Here is a 20466-nt window from a genome sequence, read left to right as displayed (position 1 = left end):
TCTACTACGTCTTGAAAAAGGGCATGTCTTTTAAAATACTTTTAAAAATGATAGTTTTCACAATCATTATTGTTTTGCAATTCATGGTTACTTATTAACTTTAATTCCATAGTAATCCTTAAATGGCAAGTTTGTAAAATAAGACCTTTACACGACCATAGACAATATAGCGAACAATACAGTCTTGAAGTCTAATTTCAAACAATTGTCTCTGGCTGCATACTGATTCAACAATAAACGACATTATAACCATAGATATTGGCTATTGTGTGGAAATTCGAGTTAGTAGAGTCACTCAGGCGAGGCGGCTTACGCAAATGTCGGCACTTATCCATTTCATGATTTTACTATGAATTTTAAACGACTCCATAAGGTTGTACATAATTTGACGATCCACTTGGCACTGCATGAACGACGCATGTTGAGAAAAGGTCCCGAGTTCAAGCTTGAGTTGAGTCTGCTTTTTTATTAATTTGATTGATAAAGAAATATGTTTTCCACTTGATGGTAGGTTGTATGACATCTGTATTTAATCTTGAATAGGAATAGAGTTCAATGTGAGGTCGACTACGATGTGTTGCTGCCCCTGAGGACTAAGTTGGAACGCACCGTATGACTAAATGACTCTCTTCAACCACCTTTCAAAGCACAAAACAGTGACACTTGACACTGCTGTAATAAGACGCTGCTGTAAATAGGTGAGGTGGTGGCGGCTTAGATGTTGATAAAAGTGTTGATAAAAGGTATTGATAAAAGTATAAGAGTGTAAAAACTGTTTCATGTTGAATTCGAAGGCATGCAAAAGATGTAGAAGGGACTGAGACACTTGTTACGTGATGCGAATTTATAGTTAAGGCATAAATAGCACTTTACCTGTAGTTATACAAATAAAATTACTGCATTCATAAAATTTTCAATCTATAAGCTTTCTTGAAAAATGTCCTTTTTGTTATGCTATTTATCCTGTCAATGAAATCATTGTTGGTGGTAGTTGTACATGTAATTAAAGTGGCTTTAAAAGTTATGAATCTTACATGGCCTTGATTGATAAATTACAGATGTTTTAAATATATTTGTACAAAAAGACTATAGTACCTACCTAGTACCTAGGACTATAGGACTATAGTACTATCTTATAGTGGGTATATGTGTAAAAGTACCGTTTAGTACGGTTGAACGAAAAACCCTTGTCAATTACATTTTCATTTAAAATCGATTTTTTTATCGTATCTTGTGTTTTTATAATGCAGCATCTACATTAATGTATATTATATTATTATCTGTAATTATTTTTTTAATAAACATTATTATTTCGACCTTTACATTTACACAAACAGAGCCTAGTTCAATGTATCGTACTGATCATTCAGAAATACACAAGATGCAAATGAGTTAGGATGTTATTTTATCACGTAATTGAATGTGCTCTGATTCAGTTATCAATCTTAAGAATATACAGTAATGGCTTCTGTTATAGTTCTCATATAACACGCAATATACAGATAAAATATCTACATTTCAATTGAATCCATATTGTACAGATAAAAATATAGACATATCAATTGAATATGCAATAGATTATAACGAATCCTTATTTCTTTGAAATTCCAAATTTCAGATAAACGCTCTCGGGCTATCTGGCGCCAACTTACGTAACAGATAAAATATAATACAGATAATGTATATGTTGTACATAAAAGTAAAGAGACCGGCCACTTATGTAAAATCTAGATGGCGGCAAAATGGATTAATTTTATTGATACTTGCAATGCTCTGAGTTTTGCGTTTTATTATATCTGATGGCGTAAGATGAACCAATTTATTTTATTCATATAAGAATATATCAATATTTATTTAATATAAGTATATAAACTATAAAATGTTTTAACTTTTGCGTGCATTGGAAAGTATGTAACAATAAAATCTCAACGCTTCACGCTTGCCCTATCAAATGCATAATTTATTTAAATTATTATAAAATTGTCATTTTAATCTTGATGGTAGTCACTAATTACGATTAATTAATGATGAAATAATCGTTTCTAGTTTACGTGACTGGGACCAATTTCACAGCATTGAACAATTGGATCGTTATCAGATAATCGACGGTGGGGTAAATAAACTTTAGTAAACACTGAACGGTAATGGCCAGTGACACACTAATACCATCTGTCAAAATCGGACACGCGTTACCAGTACGTGTACAGCTCGCAGGGGGTACCTGCGTGTGACAGACGTAAAATAACGCGCTTGACAATCCAGTGTCGAGTTACGGCCGCAGACTGGCCGTACCTACGATCGGGTGAGTTATTAGAAAAAAGTTTCTACTCACTGTTTATCCGGTAGGTTGTACACAAAACACTTTCGCGTAAGCGCAACGAACGAATGCTTGTACGAGAACGAAAACGGTCACCCGCGTTGAGTAGTCGCCGTGCGTGCGTTCTGAGCCGCGTGCGTTCAAAGTTTGAGTGCGACCGGTCGCCGGTTCAAGTATATATGGGGCGGTAAACGCCGCGATTGGCCGAGCGGCGTCGTGCCCGCCTGACTCACGGCTACGTCACGGAGTGGAAAGCCTGCAACTTTGGTCCTCCGTTAAAGTGCACGCCACCTCCCGTCCGAAACGAACGACCGAAACGTGCGCGGCTGCATCGCTAAGTGGATATTAAAATCGGGCTGTAAACTTTACGAGCTGTTGACGCTGTGCCGCATTCAATTCTGCTTTAAGAGCTTTGACTTTTTGCTTACTTTTTTAGTTTATGTGCACAATCACGTTTAAGTTACATTCAAATAATGTAAATTTAATACAAAATGAAACTCTAGAACCCTTGTTTGAATTTTCTGAGTCAAAATTTGACTTAAATAATACTTTGACTTGAACTAGAGTCAGAGTTAAAAATTCGCAGGATAAAGGCTTCCTCATCTTTAAATTCTACAACTAGTACTAGTATAAATCCAAGCTCCCGATTGCTTAAAATAATTAACATAAAAGCGAAGTCTATGTCCGTCACACAATTTATACTAATCCAGGAAGCCGTTAGGGTTGTAGGGCGTGCCAAAGAATGGTACATACATACATACACCCGCGTGGCGGTGCGGTCACCATACCGGTCTGACGCGCCGAGGGTCCCGGGTTTGATCCCCGGCCAGACAGAAATCTAAATGATGAATTTAGGTTTCTGTTTCTGGTCTGGGTGTTTATGTATTTGTCTCTGTGTGTCCATGGCACCCACGATACAGGGAATCCTAGTGTGGATCTGTGAGTGTTTAAAAACATATATGGTCGATAAACATTATCCTCTATAGTCGGGTAAAACAGCAAAATGAGACTTTACTCTATTTAATTGATACGGTTCTAAAGTCCACTTAGTACTAAGAACTGTTCAAATAATTATAGGTAACTTTAAGACGTCATCGTGACACGCGAAATGGATAATTTTTCTGTAAGATTCCGGGCTTTTCCGTTTCGTGTTGATTTATTGTTGCATTCAATGTTAATTAGTCGGAATATTTCAAAGTTTACTTCCACGAGTATTTCTAGTATTCTACAGTAAATAAAGTTTGTGTTTTTATGATTCAGAGCAGAGCATTGTAACCATCGCCTGTGGTCCTAAGGGTATTAAACAAGAGTATTAAATATTTGGAATGAGAGGAATCTTAGCTTTACAGACTGTAAAGGAAAGGAAAGCTCTTTTTGTGATTTTCTTTAGATAGCCAGGCTTTCAAGAATATTTCCGAAGAAAGTAGATAATTACTGAAAAATAATGAAAGAAAACCAATAATTAAATAAGACGTAAAGATTAAATGAAATAAAACATACAATTTCGTTAGTACAACAGTTCACTGTTGTATTTACTAACTAGCATCGATCGCTCACTCCTAGCACCGATCTCTATATCGGTGTTAGGAGTGAGCATGGCGGCATAAGATAGCTTCATGACGTTTGCCGTCATGGCATAGATACTACTTGACTCCCGGGACTATTGTATCCAAAATATTATTTTGTCCCGTCTTCTTTATTGAATGATACATTTTTAATTACTAAAATACATTAAATGTTAAATATAAACTAAAAATGGACTTATTTACAAAATATATACAAGAAAATTATAAATAAAATAAGCCATCTAAAATTGCCGTGTGAGGCATGGTTCCCAAAACGCTGGCGGCGTTTCCTTGCTGCACGGCAAGACTTAATCTTTGTGCAAAATAGCCGCCAGCTTTTTGGTCGCCGGAAGCAGTGACAAGTCTGGTCGACATATCTGACATGAATTTTTTCATGTCAGATGACCATGGACCCATTGTCTCTAAAGCAAGCGCCGCAAACAAGTAATTGTCTAATAAATTACTATATTTACGACGCTTGAGAGTCTGGGCATGGTCGGCTGCAGCCCCCGCTTTCACTGAAGTATTAGCTAGGTGAGAGGGGGCTAAGGTATCAACGCACGTTGCGTCCCATATCAGGGGTCGTCCGAGACTCCATGGAACATTTTTGTCCATTTTTGTCCCGTCTGATTTCATAAAATGAGTTCTAGTTTTACTTTATAATAAGCAATTGTAACTTAAAGTTACATTGCTTTTTTATATATTATTATGTCTTAGTTAATTTTAACGAATGTTTCGTATTAATTGTATCAATATTACGATAACATTTATATTCCTACTTGCAATACATTAGTCGAAATTAATGCGTGAGGTAAAAGTATTGCAATATCTATTTATCACTTTTGTAAATCATATTTATTCTACGTTATTTTGTCAACAAGAAAGTATTTTATTGTATAATGGAAAGTAGTTACTAAATAATTATTGGCAAATCCATAGAACAAGCCCACTTGACGTTCTGGATTTATAAGTCTTCCTGCAATTAACTTACACCTCCATTTAATCCTGTCCTAGTAGAGCTCATATTTGTCAGATAGAGTTACAACCATATCAGTTACAATTTTTGCTTCTAAGTTATGAAAAAATTAAGTAAAATTACCAATAATTTGACTGACAAAGATTATATTGTAACTGTTACAAATATGTAGGGCCTCTTGTAACTTTTTACAAATACTTTTAGTGACATCACAAAAAAATTACATCGCGTTACCAAACACGAAGGCATTAAATATTTTGTCGTTTGCTACCACCATTCACATCTGATCACGCTAAAATAAACTTAAAATTTACTGGAAATCTATTACTTAAGAAATTAATAGGTATACGATACACAATAGTTATTTCTGCGCCGGCGCACGTGCTAAAATATAACACCGCAGTACCTTATCTACTCTTGAGTTTACCATTTTACCTATTCAATGCAGTTATGACAGTATTTTATGACGTCATTACTTATTTTTAAAATGTTGTGAAATACTCAACTGCCTGTCATTATTACCTATTAAATTAAAGTTTCAAACCGGAAAATACCACTAGCCGCACTTTACCCACTTTTTATGTACAAGTTGATTCATTTGTTAAAGGAAGTGGATTTTGTTATGAAATAGCAAACTAGCATGGAGTCCACCTAATGCTAAGGCGGTAAGCGGTGCCATCGATGGATATCTGAAATCAAAACAAAATAAGATAGGAACCTTATGTGTAGTCGGTCACATATGCGTTGCTACACCCCGCGTTGCGCTGTGAACCAGAACAGTGGTTTTCTCCTAAATTCGAAGTTACCATTAGGTGGCAGTAGGTGGTCAATCGCCGAATACGCTCAATGTCGCTTATTGTTGTTATCTGTTACGAACATAGATTAGTAAAGATAATTCGCCGCCTTGAAATTGAATGAAGCCACAAACGGCTTACTTTAGTAAGTTCTTTTTTTGAATTCTTGACAAATAAAAACATTTTTAGAGAAAATTTACCAATAAATAACTAATACTGCATAATTTACGTAATAAATAAATAATTATTTCTAATATTTTAAGCACATTTTAGCACGGAGACGTGGCAAAACTTTTTTCCGAAACTATTTCAATTCTCAAAACTGGGTACATTTGCTTGTTAGGAGTGAGTAATCTTTACTTATCTATGGTTACGAAATACCTAGCAAGTACTGCAAATCTATACGCACCTTAATTAAAAAAACAGCGTACGATAACAGAACAAATTGACAGTCACAATAAATGTAGAGCCCTCTGTAGTTCAAATCCGGACGCATCACCGGTTTGAAGGCTATTTTAAGAGGGACATACTTATCTGAGGCATTTCAACTTAGTTCTCAGAGGTAGCAAAGCAAATGAGGCCAACCTTAGATAGAACTCTTATCATATCTGGGGCATCAGGTGTACTTTTTCATTACAAAAAAAAAGATGATCCCAGTTATTTAGTCTAAAAAAGACGTTTTAAGGTACCACGCCATGCCATATTCCACGTAAATTTTTACAGTAGACAGTATTCTCATTTATAATTGACCTTATCATAAAGAACATGAGATTACACTACGGTTTGTAAGTAAATTCGTAATTAGTACACAGTTTACCAAAACGAGGAAAACAAAATATTTATATTTAGTCAATTAACATTGCTGGCACCTAGTGCTTATCATATTGTCGTTACGTAGCACAGATAAAAAGATTATGTGATTTAATCAAAAAATAATGGAACAGATAAAACATTTTGTGACGTCAACATGTGAAGAACAGAAAAGGGAAGTAAAATCAAGTCAATAACCTTAGAAAATTATGTACATACTAGCAGAACCCGCGGCTTCGCCCGCGTAAAAAAATATGATATGACATAGAAATAACTGTAATCGTAAATTTGTAGCTTTAACAATTTTAACGATAAAGTAGCATTAATATTTAATTAATAAAAGCTTTTTTTTCGTCACTGTGTACCTAAATTGGTCAAGGTTTCTTCAGAAACATACACTAAAACTCTAATTAGTGGACTATAATGAAACTTTATTTGAAATATAAGTTTCATGTAGCACACAATATTTATTATTTACACTATTCCATAAGAACCGTCCATCTATGGGGCCTTACATACAGTGGTTCTTTCCAGGATCTCTGACTGGGCGATTATAGCTCTCATTCTTACCACCCGCAACTCCAGAAGTCCCCCTTTAGTCTCGTACGACAGGCAGGGGATACTGTAGCCCTGTTCTAGTTCAAAATTTTAATCCAATATCTATGTATCTATCACATCACCATCACTAATCCACGCATAACCACAACCATACCCCACGGCAGGACAAAATGTTGGCACATAGTGTGTCCAAATTAGTTGCGACGTATCTAATCAGTATACCAAAATGTAGGCCAATTTGAATAGACTTACGCATTATCATATATAAAATTTGCACCCGTCCACGTGGTCGTGCATTTGTCTGAATAGGCGTTATCTGAAATTTCACGTTTCTAAGTTCGAACCTAAAAGATTCCCGTATACATACGTATAACACTTCCTTTACCTCCTTAGTAGAATTTCAAAAACATCTTATGTACATATGCATCAATAAATACTTTATCGGCAAATTTCTGGAAGTTAATATTCAACACCAGCGGTTGGCAACCCGACACCCACGGGTGGTGTGTGGCCCGCGACTTTCCCTTGTGGCCCGCGGTTCTGTGCGTTACTAATAATTGGCCAAGTGCAAGTCAAACCAGCACCTGGAGGGTTCAGTACAACCAAAATTTTCATTTTTTTAAATTTCTAGTATTCAATATTGCAGCAGCCATTAAAGTACACACATTGTGAAAATTTGAACTGTCTACCTCTAACGGTTCAAAAGTTAGTTGGAAAAATAACGAATAGCAGTTTGTTGTATGGGGTCCCCTTTTTGTTTTCAACTTTATTTTTTATTTTTAGTAACTGTTGTTATAGCAGCCACCGTTATGTAACCTTTGTAAAAATTTCACATGTCTATCTATTACGGTTCCAGAGATAGAGCCCTGTGACACACGGACAGATGGACAGACAGCGAAGTCTTAGTAATAGGGTTCCGTTTTTATCCTTTAGGTACGGAACCCTAAAAAACCGCTGTTCTGCACTTAAGCACGCGCAATACATTGCCATGTTAAAAATATATGTTACTACGACCCGTGGAATTTTGCCCTACACTAAACTTCTCTGCACTCTGTTCTTTTTCCAGAGACGCCAAAGGAAGTAACTTCAATAACGGTTTTTAAAGAAACTTTCTTTACTTATAGCACCCTAATGGGGTTGATTGTTGAGTTGCTAAAAATGCTGAAACAGATATGTAAACAGAAAGGCATGATGCATACACCCTTTTATAGCAGTCTTAAGGGTTGATCTAAAAAAAAAACAGTGACTCAGATGCTTCATTAAGTCCAATGATCATAGACTTTGCTTCAAAATCTGCGGACTTCTAAACGAAGTTTCTACCCCTATTATACCCTCATAAGGGTAGATTTGCCATAAATCGTGTTAAAAAAGTTCTATCATTCCCAACCAATTACATTTTTTACAGTCCTTGCTTCCAAATAAACGGTTTTTAAAATAAAATTCCAACCCCTATTAAATAACGTTCAGGGTTGATATTCCAAAAACTGTTTTATAGGTGTCCTATTATTTTCAATCAGAATGCCAAATAACAATTTTCATAGGCATTGCTTAAAAAGCTGCGGACTTCTAAACGAAGTTTCCACCCCTATTTTACCTTCTTAAGGGTAGATTTTCCATAAACGGTGTTAAATAAGCTCTATTATTTCGAACCAGAACGCTAAATGCTGTTTTTACAATCCTTGTTTCCAAATGAACGGATTTTAAAATAAAGTTCTATTCCCTATTAATCGAACTTGAGGATTGATTTTTCAAAAACGGTAAAATAGGTGTTCTATTATTTACAATCAGAAAGCTGAATACCAATTTTCATAGACATTGTTTCAAAATCAGCGGACTTCCCAACAAACTTTCAACCCCTATTTTACCCTCTTAAGGGTAGATTTTCCATAAATGGTGTTAAAAAGTTCTACTATTTCCAACAGGAAAGCCAAATGCAAATTTTTATATTCCTTGCTTCCGAATTAATGGAGTTTGAAATAGAATTCCAACCTCCATTTAACGACCTTAAGGGATGATTTCCAAAAACAATGAAATAGGTGATTAATTATTTTCTATTGAAAACCCAAATACCGATTTTCATACAGTTTACATCAAAACTGGGGGACTTTCATACAAACTAACAACCCTTATTTAACCCATATAAGGGTTGATTTTCCTAAAAACGCTAGAATTAAAGTTCCACTATATCTAATCAGTAAGGCATTGACTAACTTTCGTAGTGCTGGCTTTCAAATTGGCAAATTCTAATATAAGCTGTCAACCCTTATTTTACCAACTTAGGGGTTGATTTTCCAAAAACGATGAAATAGGTGTTTAATTATTTTCTACCAAAAAGCTAAATACAGATTTTCATAGAGATAAGATCAAAACTGGGGGATTTTCATACAAACTTACAACCCTTATTTTACCCATATAAGGGTTGATTTTCCATAAACCGTAGAATTAAAGTTCCACTATATCTAACCAGTAGAGCAATGGCTAACTTTTATAGTTCTGGCTTTCAAATTGGCAAATTTTATAATAAGCTGATAACCCTTAATTTATCAACTTAAGGGTTGATTTTCCAAAAATGGTGAAATAAGTATTTAATTATTTTTAATCGAAACCCCAAATACCGATTTTCAAAGAGTTTACATCAAAACTGGGGGAATTCCATACAAACTTACAACCCTTATTTAACCAACATAGGGGTTGATTTTCAAAAAACGGTAGAACTAAAGTTCTATTATATCTAACCAGTAAAGCAATGGCTAACTTTTATAGTTCTGGCTTTCAAATTGGCAAATTTTATAATAAGCTGTCAACCTTTAATTTATCAACTTAAGGGTTGATTTTCCAAAAATGGTGAAATAAGTATTTAATTATTTTTAATCGAAACCCCAAATACCGATTTTCAAAGAGTTTACATCAAAACTGGGGGAATTTCATACAAACTTACAACCCTTATTTAACCAACATAGGGGTTGATTTTCAAAAAACGGTAGAACTAAAGTTCTATTATATCTAACCAGTAAAGCAATGGCTAACTTTCATAGTGCTGGCTTCCAAAATGGCAAAATTTAAAATAAGCTGTCAACCCCTATTTAACCACCTTTAGGGTTGATTTTGAAAAAACCCTTAGATTAGATTTTTATTACTTTAAATCAGAAAGCTAAATACCAATTTTCAACCAGTTTGCTTTAAAACTGACGGACTTTCATATTAACTTTCAACCCCCATTTAACCCCCTTAATGGTGGAATATCAAAAAATCCGTTCTTAGTGCGCATCTACATTATAAAATGAAGCTATATTCCAAATTTCATGATTGTAGCTTCGGTAGTTTCGGCAAAACCTTGATTAATACGTTTCGAACGTGAGTATCTTTTCGCTTTTATATATATAGATTATATAAATAATTGCTGCGTTTCTAAGGGACATTTTAACGGACATTACTTGTAAGCCATACTACATCCATTGGATTTTCGTAATTTGAATATTTTTCTTAAATTTAATTTCAACAAAACGAGTACTTAATATTAATATAAACTAGTAATTACTATAATATAAACTAGTAAAACTAAAGTACCGACTGCTTTATATATACTTAAAAGGGAAGTAATGTAGACTAAGAATTTAGACAAATCCAATGATACCTCATCAGTTAAAATCCGCCCTGCAGGCAGGGCAGTCAAATCATAAGGGATTAGACCATTACTATGTATAAATCTACGAAACGAACGCCAAAATAAATTGTGAAACTGACAGTTGACAACCCTAACTACTACTGTAGTAGTAGTAGAGCCCATGTGTGGTTAGAGAACTACACATATGGGTACAAAGGAGGAAAGGATAACTTATAAGTAGCCTGAACAAAAACCAGTATGATTACGCCGAAGGGAAATTCCAAAATTACAATAACTAAAACAAGTAATGGTCAATTAAATTTCATTTCAGTTTATTTACATATTTTCACATATTTTCTTATGTTCTACCTATGCGGGTGTGCAGAATTAGATATAGGAGATATATAAATATATTGGCATATTCTCTCGAAGGCAAGCATGCATGGTAATGGTAATTAGCCCGAGTTAAAATTAGATTAATATTTGAGGTCGGCCACAAATTCGCCGCTACCCCTGTGAACTCTAAACCTTCAGAATAAGCTAGAATGTCTCGGAAAAGTATTTCTCTTCGCACACCCTTTACATCAAAATACAGCAGCCATTAACATTGCAGAAATAGGGTTCTACCACCTTTAAAATGTAATTATTTTACAATCATGCCATATTTACAACTTAAAGTACGATATTGCAACATGGTCAAGAAAAAGGCTCTATATAGCCATAATTACCGCCATATTGTTATGACGCAATGAAATATTTAAACTCGTGAGAAATGTCAAGGCTTATACTAGAAACGATTGTGCTTTAAGCCTAGGTTATTTATTGACACACAAACAGCATTACATACAATACATTCTTACGATCATAACCTTAATCCTAAAGATTAATCCTGAACCTTAGATCGGCACGTCAATTTTATTGGTGTGTACATCGTTAAATAAGTTAATCGACTATAAGGTAATATTATACGCTAAGTAATAAGTTGTAGGAAGCAGTGATAGCCTAGTGGTTAAGAAACTCGGCCTCTCGATCGAGGGGTCCGAGGTTCAAATCCCAGGCACCTCTGATTTTTTCAAAGTCATGTGCGTATTAAATTTGATTATCACTTGCTAAACGGTGAAGGAAAACATCGTGAGGAAACCTGCATACCTGAGAGATTTATAAAAAAAATCTCAAAGGTATGTGAAGTCTACCAATACGCACTTGGCCAGCGCGGTGGACTATGGCCTAATCCTTCTCAATCTGAGAGGAGACCCGTGCCCAGCAGGGTGACAGAAATGGGTTGCTGATGAAGTTGTAGGATAGGAGTTAGATGTTTTTTTATACCTAACGATAAGGCAGACGGGTTACCTGGTGGAAAGTAGTCACCGTCGCCTATGGACATTTGCAACACCAGAGGGGCCGCCAATGCATCGCCGGCTTCGGAGAACTCCTTTTGCCCCCCTCTTGAAGAGCGCCATGTCATAGCGCTCAGGGAATACTTCAGGAGGAAGTTCATTCCACATTTTCCGCAAAAATGATCGTAGTTAGATGAACGTTCATGGTTATTATGCAAGAATACTCATTACCCGACAGCGGGGTGTAATGTTTTACGAGCGTACGTTTATGTTTCAGTCTTCGGCACGCTCTATAGCCCAAACGGTTTAACGGAGTTTAATATATGAGATATTTAACGGAAACCAACAGGTTAAATAGTGAGAGTTATATAAAAGCAGTCGGGTTTTTGTTTTTATAATAATAAAACAATGTTTATAATTAGTCATTTACAAATGTAAGCGGCCTTGAGCGTTATCAAAGGCTCTTCTTGCCTATTAATTAATCTTCTCACGAATATTACAAGTGACTGATAACGTTATTTACAAAAATCTACGCCGTCACAATCAGCTGACTGTGTGATCAAGAATTGTTTAATAATTCTATTAGATATTTATCTAGAACTTGTTGGAAAACAGAGTGTAGCAACAAAATAAGTGCCTATATGATATTTAACTTGTTAAATATTTAGTGGTTTACATTACGGAGATATCATTGACATATTTCTGCTATAAAATAATAGTGTTAAGCGCTGCTGTGTTCTGTACCCTTACCATGAGTTTTTACGTTTTGACAAATATGACTGTTTTGGTATTTGTTTACGTATTGGCCCATACGATTTCCTAGTTCTGACACAATGCGCTAGGGGCGCTAATTGGAATTTGTATGGGCGAATACGTAAACAAATACCAAAACATACATTTTTGTCAAAACGTAAAAACTCATGATAAAGGTACTGGTGAGAAGAGTGTAAGGGAGAGGCCCTTAAATGTCTGTTTTGTATAACCTTGGGTTACTAGCATCTTACAAGGCAGGTTAATTAATAAATGTCCACGCCTGCACTGAACATTTAGTTGAAGAGCCAAGGAGTCGAAGATCTGCATACAGCTCGCAATTCGAGATATGCTGACGTGCTCTAGACCTCTCCAAGCATAACAGACCAGTCTACCGTAAAGATTACAGATTATTAGTAAGTTACAACAAGTTACCTATATCATAGATTACAATTAAAGTTAAATAAAAATAAAAGTCTAAAAAGTAGGTGATAATCAAATACTATAAGATAACAGTAGACAGGAAGTGACTCTAGCCTGTGATCTTTTTAAACAGACAGATTCCACAAACAACTTATAAGATCAGTATGTAATGGAATTTTTCTATAGATGCATTTAGTTCCTTCAATTACTTTTACCTTGATGGTTAGTCTTGTTGAGTATTGTTTTATGAGAAACAAAGTCTATTGATTCTAGAATTAGCGTCCTTGTTATTAATAAGTATTTTATGAAATAAAGATTACTTATTTTTGATGTTTTGTAAATAATTTATTAAAAAATATATTATAAATTTCATATTTACTTGTGTAAGACATTTTGTGTATGTGTATGATTCTCTAAATAATCCATTTTGAACACAAATATTTTTGATTATTATGCAATATTAAAGTGTAATATAATTCATGCTCTATACAAATATGTCCTCGAGTTTCTTTCTCTTTCTCTAAAACAACTAACAACAATATTTACTAACCGATATTCTGAAAACTATCTGAAGGCACTTCTAGCGTTCTCAGCTAGACTTAATCAAGTGATAGTTAATTTCTGAAGATTAACAATTTAGCTAGACTTAATAATTCAAAGCAATGACTAAGTCGTCAATTGGGTGTAACATTCCAAGCAGTAACAGGTACTGAACATGATACGGTGGTGTCGTTGGCACCAACCATGAAGACAGCTTGGCGGCACCGACTCCTGAGTGTATGTTACGGTAGGGCGACCACGCTAAGCATTACGTGGGATTGATTAAGTAATTAAGGTGAACTAATAATTGTTTTCCAGGTGGCGGAACCCTTTATAGTTCGACTGTGAATGCACCACCACCACACATATTTCTGTTACGCCGTTTTTTTATTCGAATGATGTAGTGCGGATGACACTTATCAAGGTGTTCGGAATTAGTCCTGAGGATTGGGAATACATTTGTGGCCACACTAAGGTAAGGATAATGTTATTTGGGGGGAGAACTATCCAGGAACGGCAATGGCCATATGATTATCATACAGTTCCAAATGAGCTTATAATCAGGTGGAGTGTATACTCATTTTCCACTTCTATGTTATACGTAAGAAAGGTTTGTCTACCAATACCTAATACCCATGTACAGCTGTTTCGTTCTGAATTGTAACGTGTAGCCCGAAAAAAAAATGGCCGTAATAAACCCATGAGAGATCTCTGTAATGAAAAATAACGACGACAAGCCAGATAAAATGGGACTATTCCAACACCGCTTCCGCATGGCAACACTCGCCAATCACGTGACACTTGTGGCGTCACAGTTCCAATTGGGACACTTGGCATGCCACCGCATTAACTACCACAATTTGCATCATAAAGAGCCTTCGAGGAGTCATCGCACGCTGCCGTGTGCGTCCTTAGCATAAACGCAGTAAACTTGTCACTTGTACAATGTACAGCCCTATTTGTGTTGCTAGAATGTGGGTGAAATGTCAATGAAAGATCCGGCATATTGTGAAGTGCCCGGATATTTTCACAGTGGTAAAATATGATCCTATTGATTATTAAGTTAACCTTAATAATCAATAGGATCATATTTTATTGATTATTAAGTTAACCTTAATAATCAATAGGATCATATTTTACCACTGCATTTTATGGTGTGTTTGTGTCTGGACTGATACACAATAATAAATTACGAAGATTCGATTCATTACAGGTTAGAAAGGTGCCACAAGTTAAAAGGCAAGGAACTAATTAGCATAAAGACGCAAACATTTCTCGTAGAAGACGAAGTGTAAACGATGAAGCGTTTACACTTAATAACTAATTTTCCTTCCTGGTCCATACTTACAAAAATCCGACTTTTGTTAAATAAATACGTTATCTGAGTGACATTGTTGCATATTATAGGAAAATCTTATTTTGTATGACACTAAGTACGATATAATTGAGTTACTCTACTTTTTCCCTATTTACTTTAGCCAATTTAAGATAAGTCATTTTGCAATATGCCTGCTTTTTCGATCATCCCACTACAATAATATCTTACAAGTGGAGATGTTTAGAAATTGAAATATGCTTCGCTGTGTTCAATTGAAATGGCAGTTACATTATTATTCTGTATGTTATCTGCATATTTTCTCACGGATGTTGTATTTAATCTGTGCAAATTTATCATATGAATGAAGTTGCCTGCCTGTTCAGTGAAAATGTTGATAATAAATAATTAGAGTTTTAGTGCTTCAGTGAACATCAATAAAATATCTGTAGGTAAATGATTTTGGTCGAGAGGCATATTAATTACATTTAAATGATATTCATTACCTGAAATTGATACAAAAATATATTATCCTATGAATTAAGATTAAACTATTCATTAGTGGTAAAAACCTAATTATTAGTAATACTCAGTGGGATAAATATAAATATGTGGTAACAAGTTTTATAATTATAACTTTAGCCTACAGCAATTATTTTGTCTATTGCGTACAATTTTTAAAAAGAAAACTTCATTTAAAACGCGCAAGAACGCGACATGACATAATATTCGAATCCATTCATCATTTTTAATGGAATCCCAAAAATGCGCTCGCGTCAGCATGAATGGATGAACACGCCTAGAATTACTATCTTTCACAATGGCGTTGACATGACTTTTACAGATATAAGATAAGATTCATAATCGTTTGACGATGAAGCGCCCCTTACCGATCGTAACCGATCTAAAGTTAAGCAACTCCGAGCGTTGGCGCGAAGCAAGTTGGTGACATTATCCATATAAATATCGATATTTTGTATTGAAGGCCTAAAATATGGACATACCGATACTATTGAAATTTGAACACGATAATTTATGTGGTAGTTGTTTTGAAACAAATGACAAATTCAAACATTATTACTTTAACGACCGATTTTTTTTTCGCCATCCTAAGTACTGGTATTTATTTTATTAATATAAAAATATTTACATTTTCGATATTTAAATATTAGACATAATAATAACGTATCTGAAATGGTTTAATATCGATATTTTTATCAATTTATTACTAAATGATTATAATAATGATTAATATAATTAATTAATAATAATTAATATTATTCAAACGTATTGTTGATGACGATTTTTGGTTTTAATATATTTAAGGTGAGATAAAGGTAATTATTGAAACACTAGCTGACCCGGCAAACGTTGTGTTGCCATATAAATAAAAAAATGTTAGGGGTGAACAACCCTTATCACTTAGGGGTATGAAAAATAGATAATAGCCGATTGAATATGCATAGAAAATTAGATGAAAATCGGTAAAGTCGTTTCGGAGGAGTACGGTAACTAACATTGTGACACGAGAATTATACATACATTATACATATATTTCTTATGCGCGTGTGTATGTCACTGAAATCCTCCTAAACGACTGGACTGATTTTGATGAAATTTGTTGTGTGTTCAAGGGGACTTGAGAATGGTTTAGATTCACAATTTAGGCCGTGGGAAAAGGTTTTTTTAATTAAATTTTAGTTATAGAATCGGAAACTATGCATTTCATCAAGTGATGATCTTTAGCAAAGTTGTTGTCCAAGAGCCCACGAGGATTTGGGAGTTGACAAGACCAATTTTCGACAGAAGGACCACTGTCATTCCAATGCAGGTACAAATTTTCCGTTTTATGTATGTCATATTATTTCTTTAAAATGCGGGCCAAGCCGCGGGCACCACTAGTTTTATATATAAGATTTAGTGGGAGCGGTTTACAGCTGACGCAATATTTCTGTGGGCTTGGCATACGCACTATGCGTAGTAGCCGATATTAAAGGCGACGACCTGAGGCGGAGCGCTGACCGTTACGCAGGTTCCGGGTTCGATTTCCAGATGAATATCTAAATGATTAATTTTGTATTTTTTTCCGGGTTTTTGCATTTGAGTAATCGACTTGTGAATGGCAGCCGTAGCACAGAGTACAGCTGTAATGGTCAATAAAAGTTGAAGTTAATATTGTTTTACATTTTGCAATTGCATTGTTTTGCAATATTTCAATTTCAATTTGCAAAATATATTTCCGTTAATAAATATTTACTGAATCAAATGAAAAAATACCTGCAAGATATAAACATATTTTATCTATATTTAAAAATAAAGTTGGCCCTCTACTCGCTTTATACTCTATGGATGTTAAGTAACGAATTAAAAATAAATACAATGCGTTATATTTAGTCTGTACACGAGCTTTCAATGCACTATGAGTCATCATTTAGTTTTAAATACTCACAACTGTATTGTCACATCGGTAAATAATAGTACAAAATGTACCTACACGTTGTACCATGTGGTACCACCCTCTTCCCAGTAACGTGGGCAACTAAAGGCAACTCATATAAAGATTTAAAAAAAAATGTACCTTTTTATAACATTTAAATTATACTAGTTTGCTAACCAGTCCACCTGATAGGTAGTGGCGACTGCCGCCCAAGGGTACACGTAATCCACCCCAGATAAAATTAGATTCCTATCTGAGGTCGTCTACAAAAGCGCCGCTTCCCCTTGTACTAAGTTGAAACGCCTCGAAAAAGAATATCTTCCTTACCCTTCAAACCAGAACACAGCAGCGCTAAAGCTGTTATTAGACCGAAATAGATATAGCGGTGGAGTCGAACCACAAACGTACCACCTAAATTATTATAGCCCTTTATTAATAACTGTGATTAAGCTTGAAAATATATTTAAGTACATGTACCTAACTGCTTTAGTGTAGGTAATATAAAAAATATCCTTGACAATATTCTTCCGGTAGCGTTCACATTTGGTTTTATTGCAAAAATAAAAAAAAACAGTATTACACTCCTTGTCTGCTACCATCAAATAAAAGATGATGAAACTATTCATGACTTGACTGTCGTGGTACAGGTGTCACACACTTCTACATTATACGTAGCAATAGGACTGCTGTGTTCTAGTTGAAAGATTGTTATAATGTTTAAAGTATAAGTAATAGGGTTTCCGCCCCTTTTCAGTAAAATTAGTATTTGCTACAAAAACAGAAAAAAATACTTTTAAAGAAAATTTAATACGTAGCTATATAATAGTATAAGGTACGCACTACTTAAATATAGGGACGTTTGCTCTTTGATTTATTCACGCAAGACTGACATTTAGATTTAGACAATGTTTTACGCTCGATTATATATATGTTTTTATTGCAGTAATAATAAAAATAAAAAGATACAAAAGGGGAAACTTAATGCCTGAATATATGGAATCATCCTTAGACTTATAACATTAGACCACATGATATATATCTATATCTATCTATATTATGGTCCATCTGTTTTTCATTGAAAATCTTAATGACATAAATATCACATTTTGTACATTTCCTCGTCCCATTTACGTCGGAACACCTCCAAAGTATCATATCTATTTCCTCTTCAAACATTAACTGTTGTGGTATTTATATCATTATTTACTGAGTATTTATTGTTATCAAATGTTATTTGTGGCATTTTCTATACATATTAATACTCAACAAGTAAGAATTATTAAACATCGATTTTAAAATTGTATTATTACATTTTCAACCGATTTTCCGTAGTAATGACTTATGCCTGTTATAAATAATAATAATAAATGTGTCCAATGTTTTGCCTAGCCAGGATCGACATTTGACAGTTACTTAACACTAGAAATAGTCAAATGTCGATGTATTGTAGTCAAATTTTAAATAGATTGAGTATCACGAGTATCACCTATTCACGACTCTACCTTACCCTTCAAATCAGTACCTTACCATGAGTTTTCAAAATATCCCACAATTTTACGCTTGTTTACTCAATCCATTATTCTGTTCCCTTTGCTTCAGTAGACTGAGTAAATGTAACAATAAGTATATTTTTGTCTGCCTCACATGTTCGCAAAAAAGAAAGACAAAGCATAAAGCGCCACTTTGTCAATTTAGACATAATTTAATGTTACGTTACTGACACTATAGTTCTGATTCAATCCGCTAGGGCCGCTGATTGGAAATTGTATAGGCAAATACGTAAACAGATACCAAAACAGTCATATTTGTCATAACGTAAAAACTCATGGTAAGGGTACAGGACACAGCAGCGCTTAGCTCTCATATTATTATACAAAAATCGGTATGCCGTAGTAGGTACTACTGCTAAAACATAAATATTTTTACTACTTTCAAAATTTAATCTTAATGAGTGACTTATGTTCTTATTTGCTCATTCTAACAAGAGTTTTGCGACCGCCCAGCGATTGATTGGCGATAATAACATTTAAGTCAGGTAAGTACGTATTTCTTATTTATAATTTAGACAAAAATAATGCATGCAAAAAAAATACATGTGAGAGGAAATTTATTAGGTCCTTCTGGTTCATATATTTTGATTAATTAATCTGATCATCTAACCATCCCTGAAAAGTAGACTGCTGCACTTATTTTATTAATAGTTGTAAGTACCTATGTAACGGTGACCGAAGTAACGAATCACTTTTCAGAAAGATTACCGTTGACCACCACCTCATTCATTTTTCATAAAGTCGAGACTACTTAATTAAAATGTTAAGGCAAGCCTCGCTACATTTATAACTGTTTGATAACAATAACGTGTCTTCAGAAATTCGCAAAGACATGAAAACAGCTGTTATCAGACATTCTTTGTTTGAGCAAAAGCTAGCTTTTTAAGGCAATACAAATATTTAATAAACAGTAATTGTTTCCTTAGCAATTAACTGCTTCTAGTGATTCAATGCAGAGCTGGTTAGAGATTTTATGAGAAAAGTCATATGACTTGATAAGTTAATTAATGTGTCAATGTAGTTTGTTTGTTTTGGTGTTACGTGTTATGACGTCATGACGGTCACGTGCGTGATATATTATGACGATTCGTAGTTAGAATGGAGTTATCTCAAAGAATTCAAATAATTTCAAACAATGTTGTAGGTTGAGTTTAGTAATAAAGTCTATCTTCTACCCAGGTTGATAGAGAGCGTTTAGAAGGTTACTGGTTAATATTTAGTGGGGTAGTAATAATTTGCCATAATAAGTTTGGCTCGCATGTTAATGACATTAGAAGATGTATATGGAAAGAGAAATTGCTAAACATCTTCGATTTAATCACTAAAGCAAAAAAGTTTCAAATTCTTAATTTTATTAAATTCAGTTAAAGTTGAAGAACTGCCTGAAAGATATCTTGCAAACACTGAATAGTATAAACGTCACGTCCAATTCATTTTACTCACCCTTCCCAAGACTTAATAGGACATAATACGCATCAAATAGATAACAT

General features: G+C 34.5%; 1 protein-coding gene across 4 annotated transcripts in view; it reads right to left on the bottom strand.

Annotated features, from left to right (window-relative positions):
• The window catches only part of ITP (ion transport peptide), an 83053-nt gene that overhangs the window by 33273 nt on the left and 29314 nt on the right, over positions 1-20466 (bottom strand). Inside the window, exon 1 of one of the 4 annotated variants that reach the window (XM_073086704.1) lies at positions 2333-2601. The exons of 2 other annotated variants lie outside the window; for them this stretch is intronic. The gene's annotated coding sequence lies outside the window, so the exon portion shown is untranslated. Of the gene's footprint in view, positions 1-2332; positions 2602-20466 lie in introns of those variants that run through there. One more of the 4 variants, XM_073086701.1, reaches the window with a different exon arrangement.

Source organism: Epargyreus clarus, unplaced genomic scaffold, assembly GCF_041222505.1.
Source record: "Epargyreus clarus isolate Ecla_fem2 unplaced genomic scaffold, WU_Ecla_fem_2.2 ptg000024l, whole genome shotgun sequence".
Lineage (NCBI taxonomy): Eukaryota > Metazoa > Arthropoda > Insecta > Lepidoptera > Hesperiidae > Epargyreus > Epargyreus clarus.
The sequence above is the reverse complement of the archived record's forward strand: the minus strand, read 5'-3'. Positions and strand labels throughout refer to the sequence as shown.